At 41.1% G+C, this 14,052-nt stretch overlaps 1 protein-coding gene across 1 annotated transcript in view; it reads left to right on the plus strand.

Moving 5' to 3' along the window:
* S100Z (S100 calcium binding protein Z) overlaps window positions 1-2,007 on the plus strand; it is a 38,495-nt gene extending 36,488 nt beyond the window's left edge. Inside the window, exon 4 of the mRNA XM_072992670.2 lies at window positions 954-2,007. The gene's annotated coding sequence lies outside the window, so the exon portion shown is untranslated. The remainder of the gene's footprint in view (window positions 1-953) is intronic.
* The last annotated feature ends 12,045 nt before the right edge of the window (window positions 2,008-14,052 follow it).

The following is a 14,052-nucleotide window of genomic DNA, read 5'->3' on the forward strand; positions in this document are numbered from 1 at the left end:
ACATCTATTCCTCATCCCCTCAAATATGCACAGGAACTTTGCAGCCCATTTAAGATCAAGGTGCAACCTGATCCCATCTTCTAATTTTGCTATGTTAGGACACCTATATTGCAAATCCTCCCTTTTGCTTCCTGTTCCCCACTACTGCCATATGACCTGAAATCCTGTTGTGGAAGACTACTTACACAACAGGAACATCATCATCAGCACTGGTTTCCATGTGCATGCAATTTCATCACATTGTGTATCTTGAGACTACCAAAGCATTGATTCGCTGCCACTGCTGATGTCATTTCTGTTGCATGGGCAGAGCTATGCAATAGGATTTCAGCCATGGAGTCTTCAATGTATATTATTGTAATACTGTATCTATAGGATATTCTAAAACTTTGTATGTTCATCCTCAAAATTTTAAGATAGAACCTTTTGGTTGCCATATCTATGTAACATTTAATATTTTTAAGGTATGCAGCAGGAAGTCTTGTAATATTGCTTAAAATAGTAAATAATGCATGCATTGGTTTCATATGTGTATATATACACATACATGCAAGCACAGATATAGATATAGATTCACATAAAACTAGTGCATGCTTCCTTTTTCATTTTATATTGTATTCATAGCTCACTGAGTTGGAGTTAGGAGTCTGATTCTCCTCTCCCACTCACCCTCTGTGCCTCCTAGGAGAAGACCCAGCCTGTGTAGCCTTGGGCAAGCTTCCATGGCACTCACAGAAGAAGAGACTGGTTAATGAATTCTGAGACCTTTATACCCAGAAAACCTGAAAAAGGTTGTCATAATTTGCAATAGACTTGTTAGCACTTAATTGATTAATTCATAATGAATTAATTATTTATGCAAGATACAATATGTACTATGAATTGGTTCATTTGCTTTCCTGAATGACATTTTCACTGCTTAACATCTATTGCATCTCTGTTTCCTCCAACAGGCTCAGTCACCCATTTGGACAGAATAGAAGACAATAACTTTGACTGAAACAAGACTACTTTTTTTATTTTGTTTTGTTCCTTTAGTAATAGCATTTGGTTTTCCCTCTTCTCCACCAACTCAGGCATATTTAAGAACATTCCCATATGTTTTTGTATGCATCACAAAAATAGTTCATTCATGGGCTGAATTCCAAACATCAACCAGTTGGATGCTAACAGGATGCCAGCACAGCTCCTGTGCATATTGTACCTTTTCCCAAAGGGTGGAAAAAAGGACTCGGAGTCATAGAGTGACTGGTTAAAAGTTCACCAATGAGCTGCTGTACTTTGTAGGGCAATAGGGATTTTACCTTGTGGTTAAGCACACCTTTCTTCTGAGCGTATTAAAGAGAGGTTATTGTTTTGGGACTAACTAAAGGTGAAAGCTACAGCATTCTGATAAGGTACATACACTGTACAACAAAGTTTTAAATTGCTAATCCAGAACTTCTGGTCATCTGCGTCTATCTTAATTCTGAAATGCCAGAGTAGCCATAAGGGACAAAAGAACTTTGACATTTCTTGAAAAGGCACTAGTGCAGCCAGAAGGATATGGGAATGTAAAACCGAACAGCCTGGAAGAGGGAGACAATGTCAAAGCAAGGGGTCAGGCTGAGCTAGGAACCATAGGTTGTCTTACAAGCTACCCCTCTGTCTTGTAAAACTGTAATGCTTCATGATACTCTGCCAATGACTTAAGTAGTATTCCCCAGTGCTGGTTGTTTTGAAAAAAAGACTCATCAAACATCTGTGATTTTTTTGAAACAAGCCAGCTACACTATTCATCCAGCTCAACAAGTTCCTTTTTTATTTGTCTTGACCTTGCATTTCTTAAAGCACATACTTCCAACTGCTTATTAAAGATCCAAAGCTTCCCCCTAACTATTTGTGGCTCTTCCTTTAGAATTAGTGGATTTAGTGTCATTCTGCTGAATATCTGTTTCTCCCATTCATATTTTATAATGTTATTTCTTTACTTTTATTGAAGTTTAAATAAATTAAAATAAAGCACTAGATAGAGACTCGTGTGTGTGTGTGTGTGTGTGTGTGTGTGTGTGTGTGTGTGTGTGTGCACGTGAGAGATGAAACAAGATGCTTAAAGGAAAGACTTGCATACAAAATAGAGGAATAAAGTCTACCAGCTCTACAACTCCCTTCCTCACTCCCAACCCTGAAATGTTGGGACCTGTACGTTTTAACAGAGGAGAGGGCCACATGGGTTTTTTATTGTACTCCCAGTCACATAAAGACAGGTGATACTGCTTTTAAGAACCAGGAAGGGCAAGGATCCAGCAGACGTGTGGTAACCTTTACCTCTCCAAGGATCCTGTCCACATCATCTGGCTGCAGAAACTGAAACACATCTATTAATACAGGACAGGCAGGGGGCAAAGTTACATTCACAGGACTTGAATCAACTCCAGCATCCAAGTCCGAGCAGATCTGACCAATTTTGCCTGTGAAGTCTTGTGCAAATCCTTCACAGAGAGCTACCCCACCTGGACAAAACAAGCACGACTGGCATCCTGAGAGCTAACAATCCAAAGCTTAGGTAAAGACTACTGGATAAAAAGAGGAGGGGTCTGTTTGCCACTATAGTAGAGCCTTCTATTTATTTCACATATATGTAGTGAAGCAAACCATGGTACCTACATTAGACACTTGGAGGAAGAAACCCTTTCTTCATTTGTGCAGCAATACAATACCATCCTCAGTTTTTTTAAAGGATTTTGTTTACAACAAGAAGCAAACAGTATTCCTGTTACTCTAGAGGGAAGGACCCACCTGCCACTGTTTTCAAGTGTGTAGAACATGGGCTGCTCTGGCAGGACCCAAATTAACAGGTTCAAATGGCAAGTTGTTGACTAAATGTTTGGAAGAACCAAATAGTTAGGGCTGTTTCACAGTGCCTGAGAAACTAAACTAGTGGTTCCCACTCTTGGGTAACCCAGGTCTTCTTGAATTACAACTCTCAGAAACCCTAGCCAGCACAGCTGGTGGTGAAAGCTTCTGGAAAGCAGTTCAAGAACACCAGGGTTCCCAAGGTTGGGAGCCATTGATCTAAACCCTTCTTAAGCAGAGGCTGTCCATCTCCCAGAGATTCTTTAACTCTATGTTTTCTGCATCAGAAAAGAGTTGAAATAGATGAGGTCCCAACTCTACTATTTTCTGCCAAATCTGGCCACCTGTCTTCCACATGCAGATCTCTCTGCATGCATCTTGACTTTCTCCAGTCAATGAAGAAGCTACTCATGTTGTGATGTCTGTCTGTCTTGCCAAGAGGAGAAGAGAAGGAGTGCCCCATTCCTGTCCCTCTGGAGAGGCTTCTTTTGCTAGTCTGCAACAAACAGCCTTTTTCTATGTAGTCTCAGTGGATTTACTTCATAAATAGCAAAGTAATAAGGCATGCATGCAAGTTTTGTAAAATATTCGCATCTAGGGTGAGGCAGAGTGTAGCAGACATGAACTCGGGGGGGGGGAATGAGGAAGTTGCATAGTGGAGGCTGGTAATAAAATGTGGGATGTGTGCGGGTACATTCATTTCTAGGCTGCCATCTCAATTTTACAGGATCTGTCCAAGGTACTGAACCATAAACAAAACAATGCCAGCAAACCTCCTGCAGTGGAGGGCAGTATCAGCAGGGAAGTATAGCTCTGAATGTCTTTGGCTGAATGAATTTTATTCAGACCAATTATGCTAGTATTCACCAATTCTATTAGTGGAGCTCTTCTGTCTTATTTGGTCACAAAATATTGCTTTAAAATGTGAAAGATTACTGTAGTATTAATGAGATTTCTACCTCACTTTATTGCCGAGTGAGCCCAATACAATAAAGATAAAAACAACATGGGTGCAAAATTAAAAATAACCACAGTTTGGAAGAACAAAAATGAAAAAAAAACATTTTAAAGAACCACAAAACTAGAAAATAAAATAAATTCAGATTTAATTTTCTATATATTTATATTTTCTGTTTACTCAATGAAAAGTTTAAATGTGAAGACTGCCATGATAATAACAACTAGGTAAGCTTGGCTGGCCTTTATAAAATCTGAAATAACTAGAAGCTGAACTATGTGTTACAGATTATCCAACAATGGAGCATATTAGTGTTCCTGAGACATGATTCAGACAGACCTTCCTATGTGAGAAATTAGACTTGCAAATGAAGAAGGTGGTTGTATATCACATATCAATCACAAAATTAAGCAGCCTTACTTGCAAACTTCATATGATAAGAAAAGTTTTGCCATCAAAATCATATACAATGAACACTTAAGGAATCCTCTATAATGATTCTCTAAGGTAGGCTAACATAACCTGAACTTCATATCTGGCATATAGGAAGAAGCTGCTGTGTTGATAGCAAAAGGGCTATTTCTAGTGTTAGGGGATAAAATTGAGGACCATGTATATTTGTGTACACTCTCTTCAAAAAAGTCTATAATCCCTAATTCTTTGCTCTAGACATGACAAACTTTTATTTTGTAAGAGCAGGATTAGGTGAAGGAATGAAATGAGGGAGGCACAGTCAGATGGATAAGAGAGATTTATGTGCTGTCTTTAATTAAATTGCAACCATGATCATGAATTCAGAGTAGCCTCCTTCTCTGAACAATGAAAGAGGGGCTTGCTACATGGGCTTATCCACACATTCTCAAGTCTATCATTAAACTTTTAAATTAAGCAAGTAGTCTATACTGTAGAGCTTACCTGAAAAATCAATACAAATGTAAGAGCTATTTATGGCCTAATATCCTTCCTTTTACTTGTGAGTCCAGTTAAAATATAGCAATGTCAAGCCAGAGTTTCTCAGGTGCCTGCGAGATCTGAGCTGCACAATATGTCCGTAAGTTGCTTAGAAAACAAATTATTCTTCTTTGAAGCCTTCAGGCATTGACATTTCATTTTATGTCTTTTTAAATGAAACATAAAGGGGTTCTTGGGGTAATTATCAGATTCTGGTATGTGGCAAGCCAATGTTAATAAGTCTTTATCATCATCAAGCAGTGTGCCCGGTCAAAAAAGATCACGATAAGATGTGTGGTGATGTCAGTGTGCTGTTGCTTCTGTTTATTCATGCATCAACTCCCCAAGGAAATCCAACTCAAAGCAATGCCTCCTCCTCCTCATATATCTGCAAAAGGGGGACATGTCCGATGCAGCAACAGACTGGTGGGGTGGGTGGCACAGAAGGTGATGGTGGGTGGAAACAGGGTGACGAGGAGAGCCAGAGCAGAATAGGTATTCATATACATGCACTCATTCACACACAATTTTAAGAGATTTTCACCTGCTCTTGCTTCTCTCTCTCTCTTCATGGTTTGAAAGCTATTCACCTTCTCATTTCTGCCGCACAAAGTAGAGTCTGACAGTTAGCAGGAAGGGAACAGAAGCCGAGCCTGAGCCAACTTATTTAAGGAGAAAGGAAGGAGTAAGGCGGGGCAGCTTGAGGTCAAACAACACCTCATTTGGCCTAAATGGCCAACCTCCACTGGAAATCTAAAGTGTATCTAAAGAATATTTAAAATATTTCTATGCCGCCTTGGGTCCTTTTGGGGAGAAAGGCAGCACAGAACATTTTTAAATAAAAAAATGCCTCTTTCAGCCCACAATTGAAAAGAAAACAAACCAACGGAGGATGCTGATGCAATCAACATAAAAATGTGGTGGTAGCTGGTAAGAAAATGCCGGTATGTAAGAAGAGACACAGACAAGCGTCATTTCCCCTCCCTACAATCTGGTAGCTGTGAGTACATCACAGCAGCAAGTTCAGCATCATTAAAACAATGGAAAAAACAATGTACAAGATACGTCTTATTTGAGAATCGTGAAGCTGCTGCAATAGGTTCATGGAAGACTCTTGAAACCCTGATAAAGGCTGTACTTCAGTTTATTCCCAGGACACTCCTCTGCTCACTCTACTGGAACAGCTATAGAGAAGGGGAGGCATAGCAGGGGGGAGAGGAGATCCCACAGGTCAACAGGTCCAGGGACCAAGGCCTCCAATAAAAGAATGGATACAGGTTATGATCAGCACAAGAAGGCACTGCTCACTTTCCCACTCATTGGAAAGGCAAGGTTCACCTTTCACACGAAAAGGATCGTGGTGCACACTGCACATCTGTGCATACTTGCGCAAAGGCATAATACTGTCCCACAGCACATGTGATGACATGGCATCCTGCATCTACACTGCACTATCTATTGGTGCTATTTTTGCTCCGCCAGATGGGTCCTCTGAAACTGATACAAATCAATGTAACTGTGCCTTGAACTTCTGAAGACAGCGCGTCTACTGCTTCCTTCTCTTGCTTACTGTGTATCAGGAGAGTTCTCACTGACTCCCAGACTGTGCATGATCTTTGGATTGCCAGACTATGCTCCTTAGATGTTTCCCATTGGTTTCCATGGGATACCCACTTAGCTTGACTTTTTGGATTATTGATTGATTATGGCTTTTGATCTCCCTGGTTTGCCTGCTGCTGGTTACTTGCAGCTCCACATTGCTTACTCTTATTTCAAACTTCCTGGTCTTCCACTTCAGCTGAGCAAGACCATACCTCTGTGTTGTCCCAGGGAATAAGACAGACGAACATGTGTAAATGCATGCAGATATATGCACAAGCAGTACCATACACATTATTTTTCAATGCCTTCTGCTACTGCTTTCTCGCAAGTGAAAAATGAAAGCCTCCCACGGTGTCTGTTTCTGAGGTTGCAGTATCATCAAAATAATATAATTATTATGCACTGTGCAGTTGATTCTGACTTATGGTGACCTTTCTCTGGTTTTTACGTATAACATATTTTCATAATAACAGACCTACATGGGGTTTACTATTCCCCTCTTGTGGGGGCATTGTGGGACTGTGTAGCTTGACTAAAAACCTTGCTCTTTTCCTTCAAGATAACATAGGGAACTGAACTGCCAAACCCTGGCACCATGTTCCAGCTCAATGAGGCATCCAGCCAACTGCATGCATCAAAACAACCTATCAATATAGCTAATATGCTATATTGGAAGCCTGATCTCTAGTTCATTCAAGCATCACAGAGATGCTGTCACTGATGCCTAATTTTACAACAGCAGCAGCAGCAGCAGATTATCCAACCCCACCTCTGCTGATGATCATTTCCAAAGACAGTTGCCGCTGTAGCTAACCTCTGTTGGGCTAATCTTGTCCCACCTGGTTTTACCCATTCTAGCAGTGTCTTTTCATAACCACAGACCTACACATTTTTTAGGCAGGGGGTCTTGAAAGGCTATTTAGAGTCATAACTTTATATCCCAGAGGACGTGGAAGGAGCCTCCCTGAAGAATGTGAGGACTGTGAACACATTTGGGCACCCCCTGGTCAAAGACAGAACCCTGCCAGTCGAACATTGCACTCCAGAACCACTATTAGACTGTTTCGGAAATATGATGATGATGATGATGATGATGATGATGATGATGATGATGATGATGATGATGATGACGACGACGACGACGACGACGACGATGACGACAACAACAACAACAACAATGACCAAGCCTCCATCATACAACAACATTTGCCTTAAAAATTATTTGCAAATTTTGTGTGGGGGTAGGAAACAGAGAACCACTGAGAAAATTCTCAATATTTGATTTGAACATTGTACCCCCATCCCCAACAGCATCTACACTTCTGTAATTAAATTAAATCATATGGACATTTCAATTTTAACAAAAAGATTAGCATTCTTTCTTAGTCTTTTGCGTGATTATTTATTTTTATTTATAATATTTATGTATCTCGTTTTTGCAAAGCATTCCATTCTTGGAGCCCTTGTGCTGCAGACTGAGGAAAGGACTCTCTTTTCATACAATATCAACTCCATGTCTGATAAGGGGTTTTTGACTGACAGTGCAACAATTAATGGATTCTGCATTATTCAGAGATAATTAGGTTGATTGCACATCATTGTACTGTGGTTTGATTATTCTGGGGGAAATAAAGAATAATGCCACTGTAATCTTCCTTTAACACATGTTACTCGATAAAAGATAGTCTTCCTGTTCATTTGCAGTGCCTTTCCTGGATTCTAAAGAATCTGCTTTAAAAAATCACTGGTAAATCCTTAAGCTGCAGTGTCAATATTGCAGAGTCCAGGAAGCGTCAAAGTAAACACTGTTTGAGAGGAACAATGGGATTTATAGAAGAGAAGAAGATCAATGACTGATCAATAAAATGTGTGGGTGTCTTTGAATGCATATATGGTATCTTTCTGTCTCCTTGAATCCTCAAGCATTAAAAGCAACCATAAACTGGGAATAAAGTGATTCCGAATTACCATACTTACTTATTTAGTTTGCAGGTTTTCAATCTTAAGCTGCAAAGGAGAAAATACTCTTATTTATTTTTAATTGATATCCTGCTCACAACAAGATTTGTAAAAAGTTGTTGCAACTTGCAACCAATCCTATGCAAATTCACTTAGAAGGACATCCCACTGAGGTACAAGGGGACTTTCTCTCCACTAAATGTGTCTAACATTGTGTAGTCTGCATAATTAAATTGAAAACCTTCCAGAGAGAGCTTTAAGCACCATGGGGTGGTACATAATCATCACACTTCTTTTTTGCTTTCACTGGGCCAGCCACAGACATTTTGCAGCAGATGACATCTGTTACCAGCTTAGGTCAAGATGCATAATAACTTCTGTCCATCAAATTATTTTGGCATGCAAATAGAAAACTCACATGACTAGCTCTTCCCATTTAAAGGTAAATCCACATCAAGAACCTTGAAAATGTACTTCCAGATGAAGTATCATCTGGATTGCAGGCTCATGAAGAATACGGCTGGCCTGCTCATTCTTCCCTGCCTTTCATGAGATATGCTGTAACTCTGCTTAAATTATAATAAATATTTCTATTTTTGTGGATTTCTGTACAAATTGGTTACACAGCTTTGAGCCTGGCCAAGCTCAGCATTTACTCTGTTGGAAGTGACAGAGTGCAATTCAACATGCATTAAAAAGATGCATGTCTTTCCATTGGTAAGAGTATAGAGAAATTATCTTCTGAGGTTTCCTAGATCAATGGTCCCCAACCTTGGGCCTCCAGATGTTCTTGGACTTCAACTCCCAGAAATCCTGGCCAGCAAAGGTGGTGGTGAAGGTTTCCGGGAGTTGTAGTCCAAGAACATCTGGAGGCCCAAGATTGGGGACCACTGTCCTAGATCATCCTTTACCTGTTCCCATCTGTGCTGAACTTCCTTGAACTTTAAACTGCCCCTCTTGTTGTTGTTTAGTCGTTTAATCATGTCCGACTCTTTGTGACCCCATGGACCAGAGCACGCCTAGCCCTCCACTGCCTCCTGGAGTTGGGTCAAATTCATGTTGGTAGCTTCGGTGACATTGTCTAACCATTTCGTTCTCTGTTGTCCCCTTCTCCTCTTGCCTTCACACTTTCCTAACATCAGGGACTTTTCCAGGGTGTCTTCTCTTCTCATGAGACGGCTGACGTATTGGAGCCTCAGCTTCAGGATCTGTCCCAGTGAGCACTCAGGGTTGATTTCCTTTAGAATGGATAGGTTTGATGTCCTTGCAATCCAGGGCACTCTCAAGAGCCTCCTCCAGCACCACAATTCAAAATCATCAATTCTTTGGCGGTAGGCTTTCTTTATGGCCCAGCTCTCACTTCCATAGATCGCTACTAGAAAAACCATAGCTTTGACTATGCAGACCTTTGACGGCAAGGTGATGTCTCTGCTTTTTAAGAGGCTGTCCAGGCTTGTCATCACTTTCCTCCCAAGAAGCAGGTGTCTTTTAAACTCGTGGCTGCTGTGACCGTCTGCATTGATCATGGAGCCCAAGAAAATAAAATCTGCCACTGCCTCCATATCTTCCCCTTCTATTTGCCAGGACGTGAGGGGCCAGTGGCCATTATCTTAGTTTTTTTGATGTTGGTATGTGGAACAAATTTCTGACATTTCAGAAATCGCTAATAGCTAGAACAGCCATTGAAATTACTGTGATTTCATTAAATATTTCAGCAAAAATGATGCAGGTCCTAAGCCTGTAAGTTTTTTAATCCATATAAGAACAATGCTCTTTAAGTCTCTCTCTCCCTCCCTCCCTCCCTCCCTCCCTCTCTCTCTCTCTCTCTCTCTCTCTCTCTCTCTCTCTGTGTGTGTGTGTGTGTGTGTGTGTGTGTGTGTGTGTGTGTGTGAGAGAGAGATTTCTTTTTACTTTTATCTGAACCTCTCAATTTTTATTTTTAACAAAAATTATTCTATAAAAGAAATAAATTAAATTTCTACAACTTTAAAATCAAAATACCTAGTTATTTTCCTTGTTCTCTGTTTAGCTGCATAAGTTGTTTACATAAGTTGAATGGTTCCAGTTACATCAGAGATTTCATAGAAAAAGAAATTCCATTAAACTTGAATTGAACAAAAGGACCTCGATTAAAGATAATCTTTATTATACGGTTGTTGTAGGTTTTTCAGGCTATTTGGCCATGTTCTGAAGGTTTTTCTTCCTAAAGTTTCACCAGTCTCTGTGGCCGGCATCTTCAGAGGACAGGAGTTAGAACAGAGGATAGAGTTCTAACTCCTGTCTCTGAAGATGACAGCCACAGAGACTGGTGAAACGTTAGGAAGAAAAACCTTTAGAACATAGCCAATCATCCCGAAAAACCTACAACAACCATCAGATTCCAGCTCTGAAAGCCTTTGAGAATACAATCGTTATTATAATTTATCATTTGCTAGGTATTAGTTGATCCAAAATAAAATGATAATATGTAATTTCTGAACTTTTCTGGCCCTTGACTTTTTTTTACTGTTTGCCTCCTATAGTTTTTCTGTAATTTATTTATTATAGAAGTCCACCAAATTGCACATTTAAACCTGAAGCCAACAGAGGTTATAGACTGCTTACAGAGAGCTACGTTTTCAAGCTGATAATATCTCAGGTACTTGGCTGTGGACCCAAAGGTTGGGAGTCTGCTTCTCAACTGAGCCTTCAGGGAGAAGAGCCAGCCTGCACAGCCTTGGGCAAGCTGCAAAATCGCAGGCTGCCTCCCGAAGAAGGGAATGGTAAACCACTTCTGAGTATTCTCTACCTGGAAAATCCTTAAGAGGGTTGCCATAAGTCAGAACTGATTTAACAATGCATTAGTATTATTAATATCTAAATAGAAACAAGTTTCAATTCTCAAAGTAAAAATGCAGGAAGTTGATTCAAGTGAGATGAGTGAACCTTCATTTTAAAATAAATCTTGCCACCAGTTTTTATGGAGGCATTACTTCTCATGGGAAAGGTGCTGGAGATTAGATAAATTTAATTGCTTTATCTGAAGTCGAAAATTGACAAACATACTGTATTTGCAGTCTCCTTTTTAAAAAGCCTTTGCCATCCCCACTTTTTTTTATCCCACCCTCCCATTATATTCTCTTTGCTCCTCCTGTACTAATACCGTGAGCTACCTAAGGGTCTCCTACTCCCCTTCCTCTTTGCTTTTGCTTAGTGGTATTTGATTACGGGTAGAGAGAGGTATGGCGATGACACAGTTCCTACTCATTTCAGAACAATGGTGAACAGATATTTGAAGGCTGTTCACTGTTCTGGCATTGTGACCAACTGTCAGTCTTGAGGTAGTCAGATCAGCTGTCCCTCCACTCTAAATCTGGTATTGTTGAATGCCAGGTCTGTATCCAACAAATCCCAGGTTATCCAAGATCTTATTCTGGAGGAGGATGCAGACCTGGCATACATAACTGAAACTTTGATGGGCGGGGAAGGGAGTGTTCCCTTGAGTCCTGCCTGTCCTCCTGGTTATGCAGCCCAGCACCAGGGTAGACTGGAGTGGGGGGGAGTAGTCATTGTTTATAGAAACACTCTGGAGGTTGTTTGGCGCTCTGTGGTGGTGAAGCCAGGTCTGGAGGTTCTCCACGTGTCGATTGGGGCCAGGGATAGTATTGGGATCTTACTGGGTTACCGCGCTCTCTGTGACCCAGCCATTTCCTTGCCGGAGCTGGTGGACTTTGTCTTCACGGCACTGTTGGAATCCCCGAGGCTTCTGGTCTTGGGTGATTTCAACATCCACGTGGAGGTGGATGTTTCTGGTCCGGCTCTTGAGTTCTTGGAAACAATGGCTTCCTTGGACATGTCCCAATGTGTTAATGGTCCCACCCATGCTTCCCTCCAGCTAACACCTCATTTTCTGTTTATTCTCCCTTTATTTATTTTTTACTCTATTTTTGTATTGTGTATGTTATAATATGATTTATGTAATTCTTTGTATTATTTTATTGTTTATATTACATTGGAAGCCACCTAGAGTGGTTTTTTAGGCCAGATGGGCAGGATATCAATCAATCAATCAATCAATCAATCAATCAATCAATCAATCAATCAATCAATCAATCAATCACATAAACAAACAAACAAACAAACAAACAAACAAACAAACAAACAAACAAACAAACAGACCTGGTGTTCTCCACCGAGAGGAGTGAGTATGGTCTGATGGTAACTGACCTTGTGTCAGTTCCCTTGTCATGGTCGGATCACCACCTAATAAAATGTAACCTGTCAGTGGCTCTCCCTCCATGCAGGGAGCAAAGACCTATTTAATGGTCTGCCCTTGAAGGCTACTGGATCCTGTAGGATTCCAGGACTCCATGAGAGGGATTCCGGCTGATATGACTGGCACTTCTGTCAAGGTTCTGGTCGATGGCTGGCTTGCTGCTGCCACCAGGGCTGTTGACACAATTGCTCCTAAATGCACTCTCCATTGCAGAGCTCGTCCAGCGCCCTGTTTTAACCAGGAGCTGTGAGCTATGAAGCAATACAGGAGAAGGCTGGAGTGCAATTAGAGATGGAACCCGAAGGAATATAATCGGAAAGCTGTCAGGATCGCTACTAACCATTACCTTACTAAAGTGAGGGCTGCCAGTCAAGCTTATTTCACTGTCCGGATAAGCGAAGCTTCAAATCAGCAGGTGGAACTTTTCTGTATAGTTCACGATCTATCCGGAATTGGTCTCAGTAATAGGTCTCTGACTAGTATGTCACCTGACCAATCTGCAGCATTTTTAAAATCTAAAGTGGAGGCCATCCACTGGGAGCTCTCTCCTTTTTTGAACACAGTAGATCGAGCAGAGACATCCAGTGCTCTACCATGCCCGATGAGATTCCCTCTCTTTTGGGGGAATAACTCTCACCACGAAGAATGAGGTTCGCAGCTTGGGGGTTCATCTGGATCTGGCGCTCACCATGGAAACCCAGGTAGCTTCAGTGGTCGACTCCGCCTATTTCCATCTCTGGAGGATTGCCCAGCTGTGTCCCTATCTTGATGTTGGGGCACTCACCACTCTGATCCATGCACTTGTAGTCTTGAGATTAGACTACTGGAACACACTCTATGTGGGGCTACCTTTGAGATTGATGCGGAAGCTTCAAATGGTGCAGAATGCAGTGGCCAAACTTCTCACTGGGGTAAGAAAATATCAGCATATTTTCCCCACTCTGGCTGCCTTGCATTGGCTGCCCGTTCGTTTCTGCTTTGATTTCAAAGTGTTAATGATGGCACATAAACCCTAAAAGGTTTAGGACCTCGATATCAAGTGGAATGCCTCCTCCCACCTAGATCTACACAAATCGCTCATTCTAGCCAGGAAGGGCGGCTGAGGGGTCTAACGCCGAGGGAGGCCCAGAGAGAAAGAACAAGAAACTGGGCCTTCTTGGCAGTGGCCCCTCACCTCTGGAACAGTCTGCCCCCAGAGATCTGTCTGGCTCCCTCACTGGGTGTTTTTAAGAGCAAATTTAAGATCTGGCTCTTTAGGCAGGCTTTCCCGCCTGTCATCATTTGAATATTTTTCTCATCTTGAACTATATTACTACTGTTTTTTTATTTTCGTATATTGTTTTTATTTTATCTGTTGTTAGCCACCCAGAGTAGACTTCAGTCTAGATGGGTGGGGTATAAATTGAACAAACAAACAAACAAACAAACAAACAAACAAACAAACAAACAAACAAACAAACAAACAAACAAATAATAAGCCCATCCCAAATAT

This window comes from Pogona vitticeps, chromosome 2, assembly GCF_051106095.1.
Source record: "Pogona vitticeps strain Pit_001003342236 chromosome 2, PviZW2.1, whole genome shotgun sequence".
Classification (NCBI taxonomy): domain Eukaryota; kingdom Metazoa; phylum Chordata; class Lepidosauria; order Squamata; family Agamidae; genus Pogona; species Pogona vitticeps.